At 45.7% G+C, this 27,551-nt stretch overlaps 1 protein-coding gene across 1 annotated transcript in view; it reads left to right on the top strand.

The window, feature by feature from the left end:
* EIF3E (eukaryotic translation initiation factor 3 subunit E) overlaps nucleotides 1-27,551 on the top strand; it is a 97,109-nt gene that overhangs the window by 4,497 nt on the left and 65,061 nt on the right. The gene's annotated exons all lie outside the window — the stretch shown is intronic.

The following is a 27,551-nucleotide window of genomic DNA, read 5'->3' as shown; positions in this document are numbered from 1 at the left end:
TAGGTCCCATAGGGAGCTATAGCACTGCACATACTGATCTCCTATGCTGATCCCTGCAGAGCCATAGCTCTGCACGGATCAGCGAGATAGGGGCTCAATTGCTCAAGCCTGTAGTTCAGGCTTGGAGCAATCAAACCCCGATCGGACGCCGCGGACACAGGTAAGGAGACCTCCGCCTGCGTCCCAGCTGATCGGAACATCGCGATTTTATCGCGATGTCCCGATCAGCCCGACTGAGCTGCCGGGAAGCGTTTACTTTTGTTTTCAGACACGGCGGTCAACTTTGATCGCCACGTCTGAAGGGTTAATAGGGCGCGGCACAACGATCGGTGCTGCACGCTGTTAGCCCAGGGTCCCGGCTTTGATTAGCAGTCGGGATCGACCCGGTGTTATGCGGGGTTACGGCGTGACCCCGTTTTTACACCGGGAGCGGGCTCAGGACGTACTGGTACGTCCTAAGTCCTTAAGGAGTTATATTAACATTGAAGTCCCATCATGTAATAGGCAGGGACTGTCTTTGTGGTTGTGGATCTGTCAGTTAGGGCGGATACGCAATGGGAAGGTAAAAAGGTTGTGGGTGAGTGCAGCACTTCACCTTTTCCCTGCCCATATGTGACACAGGCTCTGAACAGAGTCCCCGACCCTGATGATAACTTAACCTTAGATGCTATCCAGAAGTACCAAAACATAACATGAACCATTAATCCAGCACCTATCAGGTCCCATTGATGCCAGATTAAAATGGTGTTTCCATACTTTTAATAGATGCTGGTATTGTCCACTCCCAAGCTCCAGATCGGAGGAATTTTCCTGTGTATTCTGCATTATTCCATTCAGCTTGTTATCACACACAAATGTCAAAAGCTGAGAACTTTCTCCAGTAGTAATACATTTTTATTTTTCCTCCCTGGACTCATTTGGTCTCCTGCCAGCGAAGCGGGCCAATAAATGGTAGATTCCTAAGCCACTTAAGATACTGTAAACGTGTTACTTCTCCTTTCGAAAATAAAGTTATGGCTCTTAAAGTCTTGGTTGTGGATCGTATTTCTGGAACATGCCTCATGTTAGATATTTCCACACTCAACACCAGTTCAGGTTCCCTGGGGCGTTAATTTCCTTTTTAAAATGTATGAAATATGTCATTCTTTTGTTGAACTGCACCGTCAGCAGGGACCAATGCAGCCTTCCCATTCCCCATGTTTCTAATCTTCCAGGCATCCATAAATTGAATGACTCACTCAATTTGAAAAGTCGCAGGGAGGTGCAATTTGCAAAAGTGATAGGTTAATCTCTGTGTCCACACAGATCAGATTAAATTGCTGTAAGGTTCCATCAAGCACAGTGTTCGTGATGGCCGGGAGAGACAATCCTACTAACCAGAAGAAGCCTTTAATGCTTTCCAAATGTTACCTTTTGTGCTTTAAGTGACAATTTTTCATTGTGATCTTGCCAACGCTGCGGAAAATAAAAAATAAAAAAAACACTGGCATATTTTCAGATTTCATTACATTTTGTGTGGAAATTAATTGTGCTAACCTGCTGGGATCACACCTATATTGTTTATATGGGGAAGGTGATTAATTCCACGTTTTCTCGCACATACAAAATATGACAGCCGGTTTGGGGAAGCTTGGGAAACCAGAATCTGTGCAGTACAGGAATCTGGACTGCAATGGTTTTATGTGATCTCTAGAGTATTTTTAAGTATTGGCTATTTTTAACATGGTCTGGTAGTGTTTACAGGGTTTCGGGGGTTTTAAAGAGTTGTCTCATCAGGACAACTTTTGTCCACATGCCCTAAGGCATATGGTCATCATGGAGGCAGTGGCGGATCCAGAGTCTAATCCTGCCACTATTTCAAGTGCTGAGATTTTCCGTGTGGACATCCACACGGAAAATCTCAGCACTTGAAATAGTGGCAGGGAATGCCCTGGTTGGGAGCTCTTCGTATAAGCCAGAGTGGGGGGTTGCTAATAGGCAGCAGGTTTTCCTCTACATTAGTGGAAATTTTTTGCACCCAGTGGCGTACCGCCCATAGAGGCATCCTATGCAACTGTTATGGTTCCCATGGGTCAAGGGGGCCAACTGTGGTTGTGTGGTCTGCCTCTATGGACCCCTGCCTTGCCAATCGCAAACTCCCATGTTCCTGGTAACTGCTGCCTCAGGACTCGGCTGGCCAATGAACATGTTTGGTAGGCCAGTGCCACTGTGGCTGTGACACCGCCCTACCCACCCAGTGTGTAGATAGTGAGGAATCAAGGCTTCACTATAGAGGCAGGGGAGGTTAGTGGAGCCCCATATCAACATGAGGAAATGAGGGTTAGTAGGGCCCCATAGTAAAATGAGGGGTGGGGGGGTCTGCAATTCTGATTTTTGCAAGGGGCCCCATGATTTCTAGGTACACCCTTGTAAACACCCCCAGCAATATCGGCTGTTTGCTGGGAGTCGCAGAAGCTGGACTCTGTAAAGGTAACAGACAGTTATCTTATTTGTAATGGGGTGTCCCACCTTTACCCCTAAAGATGATGCTGGGGAAAAAAAGGAAAAAACATGTTAAATTTCAACACCTGATTCTTTTGTTTTTACTAGGTGTCTGGCAGAGGCTTATTCCTCTCTCTAAATTAAGAAATAATGCACATAAGGCCTTACTTATGCATATGTATAGGGAGGATGGGAACAATAGGCACTGAAGGCTTGTGATCCCCACATATTAAAAGAATTGTCCAGCTCACTGGTGAGGACTTGTACTATGTGAGTTCCGTGCCACCTACCGAGAACGGGCCTCTATAAGCGCTGTTAATGCAGCATCTCAGCTGTGATTTCTTCACTACACCTTCCTAAGATGGCCAAGTAAGCACCGTCTACTTCTGGCACCTCTCCGATATCGTTATTAGAGACTATTCCGGACATGTTCCGAACGGGGCCTAAAGCAAAGATGGCGCCGACTCCCTGATGCACGCCTTACCCGGGATCCTAGGAAGAGGAGGACATTGCCGACTCCTCTCCACTGCTACTCTCTCCGGCGAACCCGCTTAACCCCACAGACCTGTTCCACAATATTCAAGCCATGTTTAAAGCTGAACTGGCCTAAGTGGTTATATAATTCACGAGACAGGTGGGCGAACTGGGACATAGAGTGGCATACTTAGAGATCAGAGCGCACGAGCTAGCAGACGCCATTAAAGCCGACCACCATGTTACTTCGGAGCACACAGACAGACAGGATCTACTAGAACTGAAGATAGAAGACCTTGAGAACAGGTCCAGGAGGGCTAATGTCTGTATATGCGGCTTACCTGAGTCGGTGACTGATTTACCGGGGACGGTGACCACCCTGTTTCAAGCTCTCCTGCCGCAATCTTACCTGTCCTTACCTTACCTTACCTTATCTGTCATTCAGCACCCACCTTTGCGAGCTCTCTGCAGCACTGGAGGCTCCGAGTGTGCAGCCTGATGAACACAAGGCCGGAATATCGTGATGTCATGACTCCACCCCGTGTGGTGTCACGCCCCGCCCCCTTAATGCAAGTCTATGGGAGGGTGCATGACGGCCCCCTCCCATAGAGTTGCTTTGAGGGGGCAGAGCATAACGTCACACGGGGGCGGAGTTGGGACTTCACTATACTCCGGCCCCGTGGTCGTCATGCCACACACTCGGAGCCTCCAGCGCTGCGGAGAGCTCTCAAAGGTGGGTGCTGAATGACAGATTGCGGGGGGTCCCAAGCGGCGATCAGACATCTTATCCCCTATTCTTTGGATAGGGGATAAGGGGTATTAGGGCTGGAGTACCCATTTAATGCTCACAAAACCGCTACTATGCTCACCTAATCTCTTTGCTTTTCTTGATAGATTCTCAGCCATCTCGGGTCTGGTTGTCAACAAGCACAAGTCAAAAATCCTCCTGTGCAGTATTCCGAGGAACACTCAAAACCTCATCCAAAAAAGTTTTCCTCTCCAACTTGTTACCTCCCATCTTCCCTACCTAGGTATCTCACTTCCCTCCTCCCTTCCTTCCCTCTATCGTCTTAACTATCTTCCCTTATACAGATCCATACGTGCAGACCTTGCCAGATGGAACTTGCCACACATTTCCTGGTTGGGTCGCTTACACTCCATTGAGATGGTGGTGCTACCGAAGCTCCTGTATCTGTTTCGGACTCTACTTATCCCGGTCTGTATGACTGACCTGCGAGCCCTGCAAGCTGATGTCTTTAGGTTCCTCTGGCGGGGTCTACATGCCCGTATTCCCAGGTCTTTAATGTTTTTCCATAAAAGAATGGGCAGCCTATCGGTCCCCAATTTTGTGCTTTATTTCAAGGCTGCAAGACTGTCTCAGTTGCTTCTCTAAAAATGCTTCTGCTTCCTGCCCTAGATGGGTGTGGTTAGAAAATAATCTCCTGACCCCTTACACTCTTTCATCTTTAACCCCTTAAGGACGCAGCCCTTTTTCACCTTAAGGACTGAGCCCTTTTTTCGCAATTCTGACCACCATCGATTTACGAATTAATAACTCGAAAACGCTTTTACCGAATATTCTGATTCTGAGATAGTTTTTTCGTGACATATTCTACTTTATTTTGGTGGTAAATTTTCGGCATTACTTGCATCCGATTTTGGTGAAAAATCCCAAAATTTCATGAAAATTTTGAACATTTTGCTTTTTTCTAACTTTGAAGCTCTCTACTTGTAAGGAAAATGGATATTCCCAATAAATTTTATTTTTATTCACAAATACAATATGTCCACTTTATGTTGGCATCGTAAAATGGACATATTTTTGCTTTTTGAAAAAATTGCATGTCTGAATTGACATGCGATTTTCTGCGATTGCCGACATGGGGGGGATCTCAGGACCCCCCTCGGCGATGTGCCGGGATGCCTGCTGAATGCATACGCCCGGCGTCTTTAAAAGGTTAATGTGGCATCCTGGTCTGATCATGCAACATGTCCCTCTGACGGCCTCCATATCCCTCTACACCCTCCTGTTGTGGTTGGTGGTAAGGTTCAAACTATCTCTGAAATCTCCCATTTCCCCAGTCACCCCTCTGCTCTCTAACCCTGCTTTCCCTCACGCATTGCATCAGTCGGATTTCGCTTGGACAGCGAACAGGTTACATGCTATCCACCATTTTTTTGTGGCTAAGAAACTCATGACTTCTGACCTATTCATTTCCCGTTTTTCACCCACTTTCTCAGAACATTTTAGACTGACACAAGTCTTCTCATTTTTGTGCTCCATTACTATCCCAAAAAACGTTCATGACTCTACATTTTATGAAACCCAAGCCTTATACACACCTTTTCGCACTGCCTCTCTCTATTATTCATGCCTTTTTAAATCAACCACCTAAAGATAGGAAGTTGCCATTTATGTTACAATGGGAGGCGGACATCCAGGACTCGTTGACTATATCCGAATAGCACACATGCTGTGAGTGCCTTAGTAAAGGTAGATGGCAGGTTTCATTAGTTGAGACAGCGCTCAAAATTTTACACAGGACCTATTATGTACCGACAAGACTTCACATTATATTCCCAGAGCTTTCGTGGCTGTACTGATCCGGGATCTATGCACCATATTTGGTGGTCTTGCTCCCATGTTGCTTGATCTTATCTCTACTGTCACAGGGACACAATATCCCTTGTGTCCCAAAGTATGTCTCCTGGGACACAAACCCACAGGTTTTACCTTTGCTTCCTTTCGCCTTATTCAATTTATACTCCTAGCAGAACACATTCATCCAGCTTCAAAATGGCGCTCCTCAAACCTTTCCCTTAGTATGGTAATATCAAGAATCAACAATATTCTCCTGTCTGAGAAACTAAATGCTATTAGAGCTGACAAAATGGACAACTTCTTGAAAGTGTGGGATCCTTGGATCTCCTCCTCCCACGCGTAATTATGATTATGCTCATGGCCTGATTGACTGGGGTTTTCTTGGTATGTTCTATTCTTACTGTGACTAATATGGACCCGATTGTTCTTCTGTTGTCTGGTACCTACCCCACATTCACACCTCCCTTATATCCCCTCCCCTGTCTTCTGTCTCCCCCTTGTCTGGCTACCCTTTTATGTCTTTATATGACCATATGATATGTTATCTATTCTCTAATGCTTATATTTACTTTTTATTGGCATTGCATTGTCTGTTGTTTGACTGTTTTGTATTGTATTCATCTTACTTGTTCAATATATTTCTCCTTTTGACACTAAAAGAATTGTCTGTAATGAGACAAGCGCTTCAACATGTTAGCTGTAATCTAAGAAGGCTGCTTACATCACATTTATGATATATATTCAGTGTCCCTATATGCTACATGTGTCCACAGTGCCTTTTAAAACATTGGTATTGTATGTTCCATGTAAAACATTATTTACAATCAGGCCCTATAAGTAATAAATGTGACACTATGGTATCTATCACAGGCATTCTTTAAATAGTCAGATTCAAAAATGTTTATATGTTGTACATCTTGCCAAAACATTAACCTTTCTAATATACTTTATAAGAAAATTCTATTTCCTTTTTATATAAATCATGGCTTAGAAAATCATATCTTTGTCTAAACTGAAGCTTAATAAGTGAGTGAGGGTGGGCCAGTACTCCTCTGTGCTCTCTCCTGTCTGATAGCGCTCCTCTGTGCTCTCTCCTGTCTGATAGCACTCCTCTGTGCACTCTCTTGTCTGATAGCACTCCTCTGTGCTCTCTCCTGTCTGATAGAACTCCTCTGTGCTCTCTCCTGTCTGATAGGACTCCTTTGTGCTCTCTCCTGACTGATAGCACTCCTCTGTGCTCTCTCCTGTCTGATAGGACTCCTCTGTGCTCTCTCCTGTCTGATAGGACTCCTTTGTGCTCTTTCCTGACTGATAGCACTCCTCTGTGCTCTCTCCTGTCTGATAGCACTCCTCTGTGTTCTCTCCTGTCTGATAGCACTCCTCTGTGCTCTCTCCTGTGCTATCAGAGCACTCCTAATAGCACTCCTATGTGCTCTCTCCTGTCTAATAGGACACCTCTGTGCTCTCTCCTGTCTGATAGCACTCCTCTGTGCTCTCTACTGTCTGACAGGACTACTCTTTGCTCTCTCCTGACTGATAGTACTCCTCTGTGCTCTCTACTGTCTGACAGGACTCCTCTGTCCTCTCTCCTGTTTGATAGCACTCCTCTGTGCTCTCTCCTGTCTGATAGGACTCCTCAGTGTTCTCTCCTGTATGATAGTACTACTCTTTGCTCTCTCCTGCCTGATAGGACTTTTCTGTGCTCTCTCCTGTCTGATAGTACTCCTCTGTACTCTCTCCTGTCTGATAGTACTCCTCTGTGCTCTCTCCTGTCTGATAGTACTCCTCTGTGCTCTCTTCCGTTTGATAGTACTCCTCTGTGCTCTCTCCTTTCTGATAGTACTCCTCTGTGCTCTCTCCTGTCTGATAGTACTCCTCTGTGCTCTGTCCTGTCTGATAGTACTCCTTTGTCCTCTCTCCTGTCTGACAGTACTCCTCTGTGCTCTCTCCTGTCTGATGGGACTCCTCTGTGCTCTCTTCTGTCTGATAATACTCCTCTGTGCTCTCTCCTGTCTGATAATACTCTTCTTTGCTCTCTCATGTCTGATAGCACTCCTCTGTGCTCTCTTCTGTCTGATAGAACTCCTCTGTGCTCTCTCCTTTCTGATAGGACTCCTCTGTGCTCTCTCCTGTCTGATAGCACTCCTCTGTGCTCTCTCCTGTCTGAAAGCACTCCTCTGTGCTCTCTCCAGTCTGATAGTACTCCTCTGTGCTCTCTCCTGTCTGATAGTACTCCTCTGTGCTCTCTCCTGTCTGATAGGACTCCTCTGTGCTCTCCTGTCTGATAGGACTCCTCTGTGCTCTCTCCTGTCTGATAGCACTCCTCTGTGATCTCTCGTAAAATTTCTTATGAAGTATGTTAGGTTAATGTTTTGCCAAAATGTACAACATATAAAAAGTTTTTCTATCTGACAGTGCCCATTTAAATAGATACCTCATAGATAAAATTTATATTTGAAGAAACATAAACCACTCAGTATACATTTTTTTTTACAATGGGTCCTTATAGATAACATTTGCCACTGTATGTGTAGTGTCCCAGCACCAATGGTCAAACTACTATCCAGGTTGTTGTGTGGCTGAGGGAAAAGGGGTTTTGCAAACTGCATAAATGTATATGTGTATTGGAAGTTTATTGCAGATGTATTGGTGTGCATTACATCATGAATATTGCATTTGTGGTAGCGGGGTGTGATGAGGGCAGATCTGGTTACCCTAGGGGCAGATGGCATTAAGCCCTTGTATTCATGACACCAGGGCGTGGTTTAGTCTAAAACCACCCGAAGGTATACAGCTGGATCCTGGGCTAGGCACATGGGCAATAAAGACTCCGACTCCAAGTTACGGACAATGGTAGCTTTACTGAGGTTAGACAGTTGGTAAAGTCTATACAGTTCAGCCAGGGCCAAAGGAGGTGACCAGTGACACAGAGACCTTAAGGGCTTGCTGGGACATGTAGTAGGACTGGACAATTGAATGCAGACCCCGCTGACTTGACAGATGACAAGGACTGACTTGACTTGACTCATAAAGCTGTGACTTTATCTTACATGACTAGATGGTGGCTGCAGGAAAGGACTTTGAGGTCTCCAACACTCTGGACACACACACACTAGGCACGACTCCACTGGACCTCAGCTTAGCAGTAGAGCAGAACTCAAAGAGAGCGAAGCTTCACCCAGGGCTTATATGGGGGAGACTTGCAGGGAGCCCATAGGTCACTCTTGGGGTCACCTGGTCACTTGTACCTCCTGGGTAAGAATCACATGACATATCACATGGTATAACTTTTAAAGCAACATTACATTTTATAACACTTTACATGGTAAAATATATTTACAATGGGGAAACAAGTGCAGGGGGCCTTGGGGACACTGAAGGAGGCTGCCTGACAGCGGAAGCACGGGGTAACACCTCCTGTACTGGGCCACCACAAACCCCCCCTCTTAATTAAAGTTGTCCTCAATGCCCAGTCCTGGAGGGCGGAGGACTGAAGTGGCCACTGAGGCCTAGTGACAGTTCCTGGGGCATTTATGCACAATGTCCTTCTCAGGTCTGGATTACGAAATAAGATAAGGATGAGTCCATGTGGCATGGTGAATGTCCATACATGTTTATTAAAAATATGGGGTAAATTTGACTTTGTAACTGCTTTCTGAAGACACTCAAGACAACATTATACAGTCATGGCCGTAAATGTTGGCCCCCCTGAAATTTTTCAAGAAAATGAAGCATTTCTCACAGAAAAGAATTGCAGTAACACGTTTTGTTATACACATGTCTAGTCTTTTTGTGTGTATTGGAACTAAACCAAAAAAGAGAGGGAAAAAAAGCTAATTGGATATAATGTCACATCAAAGTCCAAAAATGGGTTGGACAAAATTATTGGTACCCTTAACTTAATATTTGGTTGTACACCCTTTGAAAAAAATAACTGAAATCAGTCACTTCATATAACCATCAATAAGTTTCTTACACCTCTCAGCCGGAATGTTGGACCACTCTTCCTGAGCAAACTGCTCCAGGTCTCTCTTATTGGAAGGGCACCTTTTCCCAACAGCAATTTTAAGATTTCTCCACAGGTGTTCAATGGGATTTAGATCTGGACTCATTGCTGACACTTCAGAACTCTCCAGCGCTTTGTTGTCATCCATTTCTGGGTGCTTTTTGACATATGTTTGGGGTCCTGTTGGAAGACCCAAGATCTCAGACGCAAACCCAGCTTTCTGACACTGGGATGTACAGAGCGACCCAAAATGCGTTGGTAATCCTCAGATTTCATGATGCCTTGCACACAATCAAGGAACCCAGTGCCAGAGGCAGCAAAACAACCCCAAAACATAATTGAACATCCACCATATTTCACTGTAGGTACTGTGTTCTTTTCTTTGTAGGCCTCATTCCGTTTTCGGTAAACAATAGAATGATGTGCTTTACCAAAAAGCTCTATCTTGGTCTCATCTGTCCACAAGAGATATATATATATATATCAGAGAAAAATCCAGATAGCGCTCAGATCCAACACCATTCACCTTAAAAATATCTATAAAATGAACTCACCCGGTGTATGCGGCGAACTACACCCAGAATGGATGAGTTCCCACAAGACACCTGAGAGCCAGAATCAACGTATAGTGCAATGAGCAGAACTTCATATGCTTCTCATATATCCAATTTAAAGGAGGGCGCTCAGTATTCCGGATCCATGAAATTTGGGTCTGTGGAGAAATCTAATAGGGCAAAAGGGGATAGAAAAAAAAAAAGTTTTTTTTCATCTGTCCACAAGACGTTTTCCCAGAAGGATTTTTGCTTACTCAAGGTCATTTTGGCTAAATGTAGTCTTGCTTTTTTATGTCTCTGTGTCAGCAGTGGGGTCTTCCTGGGTCTCCTGCCATAGTGTTTCATTTCATTTAAATGTCGATGGATAGTTTGCGCTGACACTGATGCTCCCTGAGCCTGCAGGGCAGCTTGAGTATCTTTGGAACTTGTTTAGGGCTGCTTATTCACCATCCAGACTATCCTGCTTTGACACTTTCATCAATTTTTATCTTCCGTCCATGCCCAGGGAGATTAGCTACAGTGCCATGGGTTGCAAACTTGATAATCTTGATAATGTTGCACACTGAGGACAAAGGCAAATCTAGATCTCTGGAGATGGACTTGTAACCTTGAGATTATTGATATTTTTCCACAATTTTGGTTCTCAAGTCCTCAGACAGTTCTCTTCTCCTCTTTCTGTTGTCCATGCTTAGTGTGGCACACACAGACACACAATACAAAGACTAAGTGAACTTCTTTCCTTTTATCTGCTTTCAAGTGTGATTTTTTTTTTTTATATTGCCCACACCTGTTACTTTCCCCAGGTGAGTTTAAAGGAGCATCACATGCTTGAAACAATCTTATTTTTCCACAATTTTGAAAGGGTGCCAATCATTTTGTCCAGCCCATTTTTGGAGTTTGGGTTGACATTATGTCCAATTTGTCTTTTTTCCTCCGTTTTTTTATTTTACTTCCAATACACACAAAGGGAATAAACATGTGTATAGCAAAACATGTGTTACTGAAATCCTTTTTTGTGAGAAATACTTCCTTTTCTAGAAAAATTTCAGGGGTGCCAACATTTACAGCCATGACTGTACATATCAATATACATAAATTCACAGATTGGGCTGCCAGAGGCTGCTGGGGCCCCTCGGTTCTCAACTCTTCTCCCCAGAACTCAATATACATTGTTACACTATACAACAGTGTTACCTTTACATTTAGCAATTCTGTCACTCTCTGTGCATTATCTAGATATCAGGTGAACCTTCTGGCCAGTAGAGTACCCTGTACACGTGGACATGAGAGAAAACTTTAGACACATAACTGGACTGGGACGACAAATAATGTTACAGACCTATATGTGTGGACAACTTTTACCATGTGTGAACTGACTATGTGTGGTACATAACTTTACATTATGAGTTAATCTTTGTACCTTGTGGGAATTTGTCATGGCGGTAAGGTAGTGGCTACGCTTCTCCTGACTGGGTCAGGATAACTCCCACATAGATTGCCATGAATAAACAACACTATACCCTTGGACATACCTGTACAAACATATTATACACACTATATTACAGCACACCATAACCATTATAATACACCAATATAAGTATTTACTTGTATAAAGTAATAAGCAAAAATATACTACTCGAACGGTATATACATATTTTCATTGTACCACTCCACAGTCCTGCTACATTTTAAAGTTCTTAGTAAAGAATCACGGCTAGAAGCCAGGCACGTACACTTACACAATTGGTTACAAATAAACTTCTTGAAAAGCTGGTAAGGCACTTTTCTTAAACATTGAATAACCTGTGGAGAACAAAAGTACTTCACAAAGAAAGTTAATGATGTATATCAGAATTATCACGGGTAGACTTCCCTAACTTTAGGACCTTGCCATCCTAGCCTCGCCGATCGGACTGCTTCTGAGACTGGGACATGTAGCGGGGTCCACGGGACTGTGCCCCTTCTAATGGACTCACTCGGGTGTTCCAGTTCACCCAGGACAACGTGGACTCTGTAATGGTGGGGCTGATGGTGACCACCATTTGCACTGCAACGGTTGGTGCTTGTTGGGCCTGCCAAACCTCCTCTGCAGGAGTAGGCCGAGGCACTTCAGTTGGTACCTGCTGGTTAAGCCAAACCTCCTCGACCATAGGAGTAGGCCTGGGCACAGTCACAGATGACTTTGGTAGGTACTTTGGTGCCGTAACAGGCACCTCGGACGTGTAAACCTCCTCCTCCTGGATGGTACCTCTGACTTTAGGCTGCAGCAAACCAAAGGGATCAGCATCCCAGTCGTCCAATGGGAAGTAGGCAAACGGAATCTAGGTTGGATTCTTTGGATGGGTCACCACAGCCGCCCACTCTCCTCTCAAGCTCTGTACAGGAGTATACTCCACGATCTCCCTGCTCTCTAGAGAATGTAGTGGTGGGGGAAGAGAGTCTTTCTGTACTGCCCGACGATTGACCAAGATGGTCCCACCATGACGACAGTCCATGAGGGTGCCAAAGCACCTTGTCGAACTTCCACCCCATTCCAGGGTTGGCTCTCCCTTTCAGGGATGCTCCAACTTTCTGATGTACTGGGCCTCTAGTGCTTTGGTGTCCTGTTGCTGCGCCTGTCGCATCTCATATGGCAGCAGCTTTGCCCCATGTCTCTCCATTCTCTGTGCCCTCAGTCTCTCTACAATATCGGCCACCTGAGCCTCTCTTCTGGCCCTTTCGGACTTGCCCGGAGGGACTAGGGGATGGGTCTTCCCTGGCAGGGAAAGAAGGTTCTCCCACATGTATCGGATCAGTCCAGGCTAATGGCCAAACAACCACTTAGGTAATGGTGGTGACTGGGGATGGGTGACAGACATCTGGGCCTGAGGGGTTTGTTCTGGGCTATGGGTAAAAGGAGGGTTAGAGAACACGGCCTCAGCCGGGGTACTCACTTCTGACTCCTCGGTGTGGATTTCAACCCAGGACCCCCAGGTCCAGTGGTGAGGGGACAGCCTCAACGGTGATGATGCACTAGAAGATGCTGGCGTTCCCTCCTCTGGGGTTGGTCTCCATCGTCCTCGGGCAGCGGAATGTGGAAGCAGGCCTCTTCGACCCCGATGGAGATGCGCTGAAACATTTGCGCCATGGCCGCAGCAACTTTAATGGCCACCGGTGCCATCTTGGGACTCTCTGCACATGTGCTTGCCTGTTCCGCCATGCTGTTCCTCTTACTGACTTCCTGCAAACTGAGAGGTTCCGGAGGCGCTGCTCCTTTTATGCAGGGCTTCGGGAAAATGGCCGATGGCCAGAAGTGCGTCAGCGGTGCAGTGCTGACTTCCGCTCACCATGGAACAAGAGGCGGATCTTCACAGTTCCACTTCGGCATCGATACAACAACATGGTTTCCACGCCCAGGGGCAGGACGCTGACCAGCACGGGACATTTTCACGCGCTTCTCCAGCACATCTTTAACCCTTGCAGGTACAGCCAATACTTGGAACATAACATAGTTTCTGATTTGATCTTCCACATGGTTTTCACAACTTCAGTACTGTTCCAAATAGCAGGCAACAAACTTTTCTACACCTCTCCCCACTATTTCACAAGCGCCTCGAGTAAAACACATTTCATAGACAAAGTCCCGTACACTTTTTGGCACAGACTTAAATCACATCGGCATGCAATTTTTGCAGACAATATTGGACACAGTTCAGACTAGGAGGGAGGAATTGTGGCACCTGTATCCTGTTCGTAGGACGCCAAAAGTTGTGGTAGCGGGGTGTGATGAGGGCAGATGTTGTTACCCTAGGAGCAGATGGCATTAACCCCTTGTATTTGTGATGCCAGGGCATGGTTTAGTCTAAAACCACCCGAAGGTATACCGCTGGATCTTGGGCTAGGCACGGGGGCAATAAAGACTCTGACACCAAGTTACAGACAACGGTAGCTTTACTGAGAGTAGACAATTGGTAAAGTCTATACAGTTCAGTCAGGGCCCAAGGAGGTGGCCAGTGACGCAGAGACTTTAAGGGCTTGCTGGGAATTGTAGTAGGACTGCACGACTGAATGCAGACCACGCTGACTTGACAGATGACAAGGACTGACTTGACTTGACTCATAAAGCTGTGACTGTGACATAAAGCTAGCTCACTTGACTTGATGGTGGCTGCCGGACTTTACTTTGAGGTCTCCAACACTCTGGACACACAAACTAGGCGACTGCACTGGACCTCAGCTTAGCAGAAGAGCAGAGCTTAAAGAGAGCAAAGCTAACTCCACCCAGGGCTTATATGGGGTAGACTAGCAGGGAGCCCATTGGTCACTTTTGGGATCACCTGGTCACTGGTACCTCCTGGATAAGAATCACATGACATATCACATGGTATAACTATTAAAGCATCATTACATTTGATAACACTTTACATGGTAAAACATATTTACAATGGGGAAACAAGTGCAGGGGGCCTTGGGGACACTAAGAGAGGCTGCCTGACAGGATATCAGGAGCCCAGGGTAACCACACATTCAAAGTGAAAAGGCTTAAAATCTGCATTTACTGCACACCGATGGATGATGCCTTGGTCACCTGATTCTTCCAACCAATGGTTGTGGGAGAAGTCCTTAGTCCAGCCTCCATCTCCGTGGAGAAGGTGAAGGCCCAAAACCTGTAAGTCAATTGTAAGCTGGCTATAACCAGAGCAATATCTACCAGGCCTGCTCTTACTGGGTAGTCCTGTGTGTCAACAAGATGCAGTCTTGCTCAGCATACCTATGCCTAGACCCCATGTCTAGACCACACTATTTGGAATCCTGTTTTCCATCAAGTCACTGTTTCTATTCTGGTCCACGGCTGTGAGGATAAAGTGCTCCAGTCTTCATCTCCGACGAGTTTACTGTCTTAGTCGGAGAGAATGAGGCTAAACATGGGTATTTCTGCAATACATTAATTTCTTCATTGGCCTCAGGTTGTTGGTGTAAATATTGGTGAGAGTTGGTGTAAATATTCCTGCCCACATCCCTATGGATATTTTGTCCCAAACCAGAGTTGGGTGAGTAAGGAACAGTCATTGTAATGCACCTCAATAAGCCAACCTGTGAAGATCCTCATTATTAGTTTCAGTAAATTGGACTGAGAACATATTTAGCTGTGAACGTTCACATCTGCAATTACATTATACATACAAGTACTAAAAAGCCCCACAAAGATTGCTAAATTCAGTAAAGCTGCTAAAAAGTATAAAGTATAAAGGGACAGTGACCAAATATCCATTGATCTGACTCAAAAAGTTGTAAATACAATGCTAAAGCCACTGTATTATATTGAATTTGCACAAGAAATTTGGTAAAGTTGTTTTACAGAATCCAAGTGCCCCCAGAGGTCCTATTCCTGCACTTTACACTACAGAAACAACTCATTTGACAAAGTTAGTTCGGTCCAAAGTTAGCTACATCACTCTGCCACGTGACATAACTTAAAGGGGTATTCCAGGCAAAACCTTTTTTAATATATATCAACTGGCTCCGGAAAGTTAAACATATTTGTAAATTACTTCTATTAAAAAATCTTAATCCTTCCAATAGTTATTAGCTTCTGAAGTTTTCTGTCTAACTGCTCAATGATGATGTCACATCCGGGGAGCTGTGCATGATGGGAGACTATCCCCATAGGAACTACACAGCTCCCGGGACGTGAGTCATCAGAGAGCAGTTAGACAGAAAATAACAACTCAACTTCAGAAGCTAATAACTATTGGAAGGATTAAGATTTTTTAATAGAAGTAATTTACAAATCTGTTTGACTTTCCGGAGCCAGTTGATATATAAAAAAAAGTTTTGGCCTGGATTACCCCTTTAACCCCTTAACGACGCAGGACGTATATTTACGTCCTGCGCCGGCTCCCGCGATATGAAGCGGGATCGCGCCGCGATCCCGCATCATATCGCGTGGGTCCCGGCGCTAATCAACGGCCGGGACCCGCGGCTAATACCACACATCGCCGATCGCGGCGATGTGCGGTATTAACCCTTTAGAAGCGGCGGTCAAAGCTGACCGCCGCTTCTAAAGTGAAACTGAAAGTATCCCGGCTGCTCAGTCGGGCTGTTCGGGACCGCCGCGGTGAAATCGCGGCGTCCCGAACAGCTGATCGGACACCGGGAGGGCTCTTACCTGCCTCCTCGGTGTCCGATCGACGAATGACTGCTCCGTGCCTGAGATCCAGGCAGGAGCAGTCAAGCGCCGATAATGCTGATCACAGGCGTGTTAATACACGCCTGTGATCAGGATAAGAGATCAGTGTGTGCAGTGTTATAGGTCCCTATGGGACCTATAACACTGCAAAAAAACAGTAAAAAAAAGTGTTAATAAAGGTCATTTAACCCCTTCCCTAATAAAAGTTTGAATCACCCCCCTTTTCCCATAAAAAAAATAAAACAGTGTAAAAAAAAAAAAAATAAACATATGTGGTATCGCCGCGTGCGTAAATGTCCGAACTATAAAAATATATCATTAATTAAGCCGTACGGTCAATGGCGTACGCGCAAAAAAATTCCAAAGTCCAAAAAGTATTTTGGTAACTTTTTATAACATTGAAAAATGAATAAAAAGTGATCAAAAAGTCAGATCAAAACAAAAATCATACCAATAAAAACTTCAGATCACGGCGCAAAAAATGAGTCCTCATACCGCCCCGTACGTGGAAAAATATAAAAGTTATAGGGGTCAGAAGATGACATTTTTAAACGTATAAATTTTCCTGCATGTAGTTATGATTTTTTCCAGAAGTGCGACAAAATCAAACCTATATAAGTAGGGTATCATTTTAACCGTATGGACCTACAGAATAATGATAAGGTGTCATTTTTACCAAAATATGCACTGCGTAGAAACGGAAGCCCCCAAAAGTTACAAAATGGCGTTTTATTTTTTATTTTGTCGCACAATGATTTTTTTTTCCGTTTCGCCGTGCATTTTTGGGTAAAATGACTAATGTCACTGCAAAGTAGAATTGGCAACGCAAAAAATAAGCCATAATATGGATTTTTAGGTGGAAAATTGAAAGGGTTATGATTTTTAAAAGGTAAGGAGGAAAAAACGAAAGTGCAAAAACGGAAAAACCCTGAGTCCTTAAGGGGTTAAAGAACTAGACTACTAGTCTAAGCGAACCTGAGTAAAAACTATCCATGTGTCCTACATATGGCTCCATCATGGCATCTGTTAAAGGGGTACTCCAGTGGCCAGCATTCGGAACTAAATGTTCCAAACGCTGTTTTTGCGCTGTGGCGGTCGGCCACAACCCTCGTGATGTAATGGCCATGCCCCCTCAATGCAAGTCTATGAGAGTCCCGTAGACTTGCATTGAGGGGGCATGGCCATGACCGCACAAGGGGCGTGGCCGACCCCCGCTGCGCGAAAACAGCGTTCGGAACATTTACTGTAGTTCCGACCGCTGGCCAGTGGAGTACCCCTTTAAGCGAAGACATAACCTTGTGTATACATTTAACAAAATCTAGTTTGCAGGGGAGAATCATATAGGCCAGGTATAAGTATAGAGAGCAAATAAAGCACACAAACCAAGCTACAGAGGCAAAATTAAGAAACTATTTTTAACCCTTTGATTACCAAGCCAATTTATGCTTTTGGGTTTTCAGTTTTTCCTCAAGATCTCCTAAAAACCATAACTTTCTTATGTTTCCATCTGCAGCCCCATGTAAGGGCTTGTTTTTTTGCTTGACTAATTGTACTACCACTTCTGGCAGTGTTCCTGAAGAGTCTGAGCCCACTCATAGGCAGTGGCCTCCAGTTCATTAATAGTGTTGGGTTTGCACGTTGCCTTCTTTAAATCTCACCAAAGATTGTCTATGGCATTGGTTCTTAACCTTTTTCGCGACCGTACCCCTAAAGGGTGAAAGTATGTCCGCAGGTACCCCCCCACGTGGAACTTACGCGCGAGGGGTACCCACGGACAAAATAAGTAATAAAAGTACTTCATTTCATAATTGCGCGTGCTTACCTTTATAATGTGATACTAATGCGATACTTAATCCTTTTGCGCCATTATTCCCTCCTCATCCTAATCCCCTTGTGCCATTATTCCCCTCTCCCTCTGATTCCCTTTTGCCATTATCGGATAATGGCAAAAGGGGATCAGAGGGAGGGGAGAATAATGGCACAAGGGTATTAAGATGGAGGGGGGGGGGATAAAGATTAGCTCCCCTTCATCTTAATCCCCTTTTGCCATTATCCCCCCCCCTTCCATCTTAGTCCCCTTGTGCTATTATTCCCCCCTCCCATCTCCCTGGGCCAATATATGAGATAAATACAATAATACCCTCCCATACTGTGGTGTTACACTTAGTTTGGCATGCTTACCAGGCCTGTGTCTATCCCGTTCAGTGGGAGCCGTAGGGGCACACTGACGGGTGACGTCCTTCTGCGCTGTGTCGGCACCTCCACCCAAGGTAAGGGAGGTCACACGTAAGGCCCGGCAGACACTGCAGCTCACGTAAAGCCGCAGGTACAATACAGTGAGCTGCCGCGGCGTCAAATCCCTGCTCTGCGCTGACAAATACTGGCCCATGCATTTGTATTTGTCAGAGAATTGCCGTACCCCCACATAGCCCTTGGTGTACCCCTGGTTAAGAACCCCTGGTCTATGGGGTGAGGCTAGTCAGGCAAGTGTGATGGCTACTCCAGAATCTTTCAGGACTTCTTCTGAAACCAAGCCTTGGTGGACTCTTGGGATCATTGTGCTGTTGGAAGGTTCAGTGACGCCTAAGCTTCAACTACCTAATAGAAGGCATGAGCTTTCTCCAAAGATTTACTAGTGACACCTGATTATATCCATCTTTCTCTCGACAGGCTGCAAGTTTCCAGTGCCAAAGAAAGGCAGCAAAGCAGACAAAAGAGCTTCACTGCGCAATCACCATGCTTCACTGTAGACTTCACTGGTCAGACCCACACATATAGTGAAAATTTTAAGCATGGACAACCCTATCCGAGGGGGTGAATGTGTGGTATGCCTCGTGGGTGTATGGTAGTCGGGGTATTGTTTCGGTAGATGAGGGGTTAATGTTAACCCTATAGTTCGTGATGCCAGGCTGAGGGCTAGTATGCTGAGGTAATTCTCCGGCCTATCGCCGCCCTTCCCAGTAACGATAGGTGCATGTATAAAATGACTGAGGGTCCACAAGGTACTTGAACTTGGATAACTTTACTGAACGGCTTGCGGTACATCCAATGCACAATAACAGTCTCAAGAATACAGTCTCTATATAGTGCAATGACTGACAGTTGTTGCGGACCTTGACTTTAGATACAGTCTCTGAATTTAGGGTAATTTTGCAGATCCGTCCGGATTTAGGGGATAGATAAGGTCCGGTGATCTTGCAGAGTGCTTAGGGATTGATACACTCTCAATTTAGAATCGATCAGCCGTTGCCGCAAGGCTCGGGCCTAACTCACTGCGGGAGATAGCTGTATAGATCCTTCCTCGTCAGGAGCACAGGAGCAAAGAGAAAGAGCAATGGCCGCCGCTCCCTTATATGGGCAGGGCCGTTTTCACTGGTCCAATTAACTGTCACTCACCGTTACAAGGAGTGATGGGAGATATACGTCATAGGGGCCTCCAAATGTCCTGAAGCACAAAACCATAGAGTTCACCTGACCACGTGACCCGCAGGTCCTGCTACGCTATAGACAGGTAATTAACTATTTATTTACATTTATACAATCCTATAGATATAAATCCCAAATGGTTACTGGATAATTACAATCTGGCTGAGAGGTGACTAGGGATGAACTAAACAACAAGGACCCCGACATCCTAGGGACTCTGGCTAAGGGGACCTATATACAAAGGTACCGGATAGGATACGGTACAGGGACACCACAAACCCCCTTACTTAAGATAAGTCGAGCTCGATGCCTGTCCCCTAAGACAGAGGGACTAGGACTAGAACAGGATGATCTATAAATTTGCTTTTGCAAAGTAAACATGGAACACATTTACACTCTCTGACACTCTTACTTAGTATCTGAACTAGACAATTAGAAATCTATCTAGACATTGGTACTATCTAGACATTAATGCTATCTAGACATTAATGAAGCTATCTATCCTTTAGTTTCTAGCTTCTTAGACATTGTATTAGCTCTCTACACATCTTTATGAGGCTAAACTGAACATTAGTACAGCTCTATATACGTTTAGTTTCAAGCTAAATAGACATTTTTTTATTATCTCACACATTTTATTCGCCAACAATAAGTTACCAGTTGGTACACAAAAGGTATACTGGCTATCCCTAGAGCACTTTCAAAACAACCTAAGTAGGTTATTCTTGGAATTACGTGTTTAATTCTATATTCGCAAGAGCACCTACTGGCCAGGCAGAGCATCTCACACACGCAATGAAGGAGAAGAAGAAGTGTACCTAAGAGTGGCAGGAGTTGGGTATCAATATGCTACAATCTCTAAAGTGTTTTCTTAAGTGAGATATTTATTTTGGTGTATGTACTAGAGAAACTTGAGGTAGTACATCTAAGTCAGTAATCTAGAGTACTATGTGCGCAAGTACTATTTTGAAGGGGAATCTTCCCTATTCTTTTGTTGAGACAGGTGCTAGCGATGGGCGACAGCAATAATAATACCCACGGAGAAGCCGGGGTGTCACCTGTTGAGTTACCTACTAAACACCTTTAGCATTCTATACATTTGTATGTACAGGAATTGTTTATATTTTTAGTGTTGAGTGTACACGTGCAGTACGTCAATATTTTCTGTGTACAGCTCTGACTTACTTTTTATGTACATAAATATTGGACTATTTATCTTTGTACAAACCTTACCTCTTTTTTATGTACACAGACACGAGGATACCACAGTTTTAGGTCCGGTTGTAAAAGCGCATACGGCGCAAAAAAATGAGCCGACCGGACCGAACGTTTCACTCCGGCCGGCTCATTGAAATGAATGACATACGGGAGCGCATACGGTGACATACGGGAGCGCGAGGTTTTAGCTCCCCCCTGCCGTATGCGCTCCCGTATGGGAGAAAACGTAGTGTGAACCCACCCTTACACAATTATAAACACTCCAACATGGTTCAGGCGCATTCACCTGAAAAGTGCAACATTTAGCATAAGAGTTCTTATGAAGTTGCTGGTATATACACAAAACAGACATGTAAGGATCAGCAGTCCACCTATACTAGGAGTCCAATTAAAGGGAAATATACAAAGTGATGTGTAAGGATCAGCAGTCCACCTACACTAAGAGTTCATAGGAAGGGAAAGGTAAACAAGGCCTTACCACAAATCAGCCGGGTACAGTCCTTAATGAATCTCCTACAGGCTAGGAGTCTCTTGACTTAATAGTCAGGCACAAGCTTAGTGGTTACATTGCTGAACTTTGAACTGGAACAATCTTAGCACAGTCCTGCTAGGCACAAGTCTTGAACTTGGTTGCTGCAAAACATTAAGTGGTTAACATAAGAAACAATAGGACATTACTTTAGAGTCTCTTTAAAGAATAATCTTCTTTACTCTTCTAGTGTCTCTCTGGGTTCCTCTGTATCTGCCAACATCAGGGGCAGGATTAGAATTGACATAGCTTTGCCACACCACATTGGTGAAGATGGAGTGGTGAAAAGCAGCATTAGCAGGGGTTATAGGCTTACTATCCGGAATCAAAGTGGGGCAATAGGGCTTGAGTACCATCTCCAAACTAGGATAGACCCATTACTCTTTCGTTGATACCCTGGAAACAGGCAAACTCTCCATGTCAGAAGAGAGCCTTGGTACATACGTTGGTACCTGTGCAGGAGGCAAACATCTCATTGCTCCGAGAGGGTCTAGGTACGGTCTTTGGTGCCCGCAATTTGGGCTTGCTTTCCTGAACTTGAGCAGGACTTGACTCTCGATGATCTGTAGAAAATGAAGAACTTGTCTCTTTGCTGTACATAGAAGATGATGAACTTGACTCTTTGCTGCACATAGAAGATTATGAACTTGACTGTTGAAGCTCCTCCTCCTTGGGTACGCTGGTGGAGGCTTTAGGAGCAGACCTTTTCGGCCTCAAGTTGAAGGGATCGGACTCCCAATCTGTTGACGAGAAATATTTGACGGGAAACTGTGTTGGGGCTGTTGGTCTGGTGACCGCCGCAGCCCATTCTCCACGAAGGCTCTGGACAGGGGTGTACTCCACAATTTCACCCACCTCCAAGGAGTAGAACTTCTTATGGAGATATGGCCTTTGCACTGCTCGCTGGTTTACGAGGATGGTCTGCCCAGTGTGGCAGTCAAGGAGTGTCCCATAACCTCTGACCTTGTCGAACTTGGCCACAGTTGCTCTTCTTCTTTCTAATGGCTCCTCCCCTTCTCGGGGGTGATCCCATTTGCGTATGTACAATGCCTCCATTTCTTTGGTATTTTCTTGATACCGCACTTTTTCTTCATAAGACAAATGCACATGCTTGGGGGCATAGAGTTCTTTCTGTCGGGCCTTTAACTTTTCCATCAACTCGGCCAGCTCGGCTTCTTGATGGGCCCTTTCTCTTTCTGCAGTTGGGATTGGTGGAAGTGGCTTCCCAGGTAATGGTTGAAGTACTCTGTGCATGTACTCGATCAGCTCCGGCTCATCTCCGAACACCCATTGCGGCAATTTTGGTGAGCACGGTCGTGCACTTGGCAAGCTTGATCGAGGTATGACCTCAGGGCTGGAGGAGGAAGAATTGGCCGCCTCTGGCGGGGTACTCACAGCTGACCCCTCCGACAGGATCTCGGCCCACGAGCCCCAGGTTCTGTGGCGAGGGGACAATCTCACTGATGATGCACCTCCAGGTGTCTCTGCGCTGTCCGCTGGAGGTGTCTCTGGCCAATCGTCGTCATCATCAGGCAGTGGGGGAAGATTGCAGGCCCCGTCTTCGTCTAATGACAACCGCTGCATACGGTCAGCAAGTTCTTGGAAAAGTCGGGCTGCGACTGCCACAACTTTCCGCTTTTCTGGCGCCATTTTGCCAACTTCACCACGTGGAACGCTGCTCTCCGCCATGTCTCTACTCTTCGGCTCTCTGTGCAGACTGAAGAGGTTGCTCTGCGTGGTGTCTTTTATAGTGGGCTTCTCCAAAATGGCGCCCGGTAGGAAGGACGTTATCGGTGCAGCCCCGACTTCCGGTCCCTCCAGAGATGACTCCTGTATCTCTGAGTTCCCTTTCGGCTGCGACACCGCACCTTGGTGGCCACGCCCAGGGGTGGGGCGTGGCGCAGCGCAGGCTTTCTTTGCGCGCTTTTCCGGCAGCAGTTCGGCTCCCCCTGTGCCGACCGGACCAAAGGATCGCAGCATGAACTCATTGAGCAGTTTACACATTTCAGTTGCAGATAACTCTTCGCCTCCCCCCTTACTTTTCTTGTGGCCCCCTTGTATGGTGCACCACGGACACTGCTCCCGTACACAGCAACACGGTTTACAGCACATGAATAAAGTTCTTTTTCTGGGGGGGAGTACACTTTCACTAGTGGCAACTGTAATAGGCACACACCCAAATCCTGTTTGTGACGCCAAAAATGCTTTGTGGTACGCCTCGGGGGTGTATGGTAGTTGGGGTATTCGGTAGATGAGGGGTTAATGTTAACCCTATAGTTCGTGACGCCAGGCTGAGGGCTAGTATGCTGAGCTAATTCTCCGGCCTATCGCCGCCCTTCCCAGTAACGATAGGTGCATGTATAAAATGACTGAAGGTCCACAAGGTACTTGAACTTGGATAACTTTACTGAACGGCTTGCGGTACATCCAATGCACAATAACAGTCTCAAGAATACAGTCTCTATATAGTGCAATGACTGACAGTTACTGCGGACCTTGACTTTAGATGCAGTGTGCTTAGGGATTGATACACTTTCAATTTAGAATCGATTAGCCGTTGCCACAAGGCTCGGGCCTAACTCACTGCGGGAGATATCTGTACAGGTCCTTCCTCGTCAGGAGCGCAGGAGCAAAGAGAAAGAGCAATGGCCGCCGCTCCCTTATATGGGCAGGGGCAGGGCTGTTTTCACTGGTCCAATTAACTGTCACTCACCGTTACAAGGAGTGATGGGAGATATACGTCATAGGGGCCTCCAAAGGTCCTGAAGCACAAAACCATAGAGTTCACCTGACCACGTGACCCGCAGGTCCTGCTACGCTATAGACAGGTAATTAACTATTTATTTACATTTATACAATCCTATAGATATAAATCCCAAATGGTTACTGGATAATTACTATCTGGATGAGAGGTGACTAGGGGTGAACAAAACAATAAGGACCCCGACATCCTAGGGACTCTGGTTAAGGGGACCTATATACAAAGGTACCGGATAGAATACGGTACCGGGACACCATAAATGGGTTTTCCTTACTGGTAAAGTTTTCCCCTATCACTATCTTAACTAACCACTGTAGTCCCCCGTCATCTTAAGAACATGGACATGAGTTTCCTATTAGAATGGAGCGGTGGCATGCACTGATGCATTCTAATGGGAAATTCAGGTCCTCGTTCTTAAGTGTATACCAGTGTTTCCCAACCCATGTGCCTCCAGCTGTTGCAAAACTACAACTCGCAGCATGTCCTTTGGATGGAAAACACTGGTCTAGACAATGAATAATTCCAGGGTTTAACTGGTAAATTATACCATATTGTGCAGCACACCCCTAGTGTGAACAGTAGCCTAAATCAGGGAGCACTTCATTCTGAAAGACCTTTAAGGCTAGAATTCCACTGAGGTTTTGCTCTGGCGTATTTTTAGGCAAAAAAAAAAAGTGGGAAATATAAAAAAAAAAATCACATCATTGTACTTTCACATTTCCTGCTGAGAGCCGTGATTGGCCAGACGGTGCCGACCAATCAGGGCTTTTGGCGGAAAATATGAATCAGTGATGTGAAGTTCTATTCACATAGCTGGCTGGAGTACAAAGCAGGGATGCGGAGGTGTCTGCTTCTCAGCATTATGAGATTGCAACGGGTCTAAGGAGTGAGACCAGGAGTGATCTGTCCCTTAGCGCAGTCTCTACTGCTCCCAACATGGAAGAGACTCTGTTCCATGCTGGGAGTAATGGTAGTACCGCAATAATGAGGGACATATGGTTGCTTTTAGAATTACACATTACATTGTATTTAGTGTTAATCATGGGCAAAATACAAAAACAAATGGGCAAAATACATTACTAATAAAAAAAAAATGTCAAAATAAAATTAGAACAAAAAAAATTATTTTTTAAATCACACGGACCCCTTATTCATTTTTAATATTGCCAGCTGCATTGTCAGGTCCCTGCCCACTCATGTAAATCATTCCCTGATTCAAAAAAAAAAAAAAAAAAAAATGTATATATAAAATTTGTTCTGTAAAAATTCGGCCATCACTACGGCATCATTTGTTTTTTTAAATACCCTATGAAATATACCGTATATACTCGAGTATAGGCCGAGTTTTTCAGCACGATTTTTCGTGCTGAAAACACCCCCCTCGGCTTATACTCGAGTGAACTCCCCCACCCGCAGTGGTCTTCAACCTGCGGACCTCCAGAGGTTTCAAAACTACAACTCCCAGCAAGCCCGGGCAGCCATCGGCTGTCCGGGCTTGCTGGGAGTTGTAGTTTTGAAACCTCCGGAGGTCCGCAGGTTGAAGACCACTGCGGCCTTCAACATCATCCAGCCCCCTCTCACCCCCTTTAGTTCTGAGTACTCACCTCCGCTCGGCGCTGGTCCGGTCCTGCAGGACTGTCCGGTGAGGAGGTGGTCCGGTGGGATAGTGTTCCGGGCTGCTATCTTCACCGGGGAGGCCTCTTCTAAGCGCTTCGGGCCCGGCCTCAGAATAGTCACGTTGCCGTGACAACGACGCAGAGGTGCGTTCATTGCCAACGTAATTCTGCGTCATTGTCAAGGCAACGCCTCTATTCCGGGCCGGAAGCGCGGAGAAGAGGCGCCCCCGGTGAAGATAGCAGCCCGGACCACCTCCTCACCGGACCACCTCCTCACCGGACAGCCCTGCAGGACCAGACCAGCGCCGAGCGGAGGTGAGTACTCAGAACTAAAGGGGGTGAGAGGGGGCTGGATGATGTTGAAGGCCGCAGTGGTCTTCAACCTGCGGACCTCCGGAGGTTTCAAAACTACAACTCCCAGCAAGCCCGGATAGCCGATGGCTGCCCGGGCTTGCTGGGAGTTGTAGTTTTGAAACCTCTGGAGGTCCACAGGTTGAAGACCACTGAGGGCGAATGATGAGAAGAGGATGATGAAGGGGGGGTGTGGGGATGATGAAGGGGGGTGGGGATGATGAAGGGGGGGTGTGGGATGATAAGGGGATGATGAAGGGGGGATGTGTGGGATGATGACAAGGGGATGATGAAGGGGGGATGTGTGGGATGATAAGGGGATGATGAAGGGGGGATGTGCGGGATGATAAGGGGATGATGAAGGGGGATGTGTGGGATGATGACAAGGGGATGATGAAGGGGGGATGTGTGGGATGATAAGGGGATGATGAAGGGGGGATGTGTGGGATGATAAGAGGATGATGAAGGGGGGATGTGTGGGATGATGACAAGGGGATGATGATGAGGATGTTAATGACGGGTCTGGATGATGACAGGGGGGGATGAGGTATTTCCCACCCTAGGCTTATACTCGAGTCAATAACTTTTCCTGGGATTTTGGGTTGAAATTAGGGGTCTCGGCTTATACTCGGGTCGGCTTATACTCGAGTATATACGGTAATCAAAAAAGCTAACTCCATCCATTTTTTAGATCGCTAAAGTAAAAAAAAGGAATAAAAGCACCCGCAAAAACACCAATGTTAAAACCCACATGGCTTTATTGATGGCATTTTTTCACTCCCATATGGGAGAAAAAAGGCACAATTTACCCAATAAAGAAAAGGCAAAGTCTTAAAATGAGGTTGCTTTTGAAAATCGCCTACTGTACCTAAAACAGCTGATAAACGCCAAAAGGATTAAAGGAGTAGTCTTCTGAAAAGTATTTCCAGCTGGTGATAGGCTGAGCTCAGTGTGACAATCCGTGCACACGGAAGTAGGAAGAAGACCAGACCGGAGGACTGAACAGCTGTAGCGGCGCTCCGGGGGACCGGAGGAAGGAGAGTTAAAGTTTTGGGTTTTTTGCAGCCCGGGCACAACAGAGACAAAATACTTTGCACTACACTACTCGTTTAACTCATTATGCCCCCATAGGGGACTATCTATAGCAATCATTTGATTGCTAATACTGTCCAGTGCTATGCATAGGACATAGCACTGATCAGTATAATTGGCGATCTTCTGCTCTAGTCTGCTGGAAGGCTTATCAGTGCAGAAGACCCTGGGAGAGTGGCGGAGCCAGGTGAGGGGACCTCTGGCCGCCATCTTAGCTGATCTGATCCCCACGGCCGTGTCGCTGGCGATCAGATCAGCTATTACAATAGCCA

The sequence above is a fragment of the Hyla sarda genome, chromosome 5, assembly GCF_029499605.1.
Source record: "Hyla sarda isolate aHylSar1 chromosome 5, aHylSar1.hap1, whole genome shotgun sequence".
NCBI classification, from domain to species: domain Eukaryota; kingdom Metazoa; phylum Chordata; class Amphibia; order Anura; family Hylidae; genus Hyla; species Hyla sarda.
The sequence above is the reverse complement of the archived record's forward strand: the minus strand, read 5'-3'. Positions and strand labels throughout refer to the sequence as shown.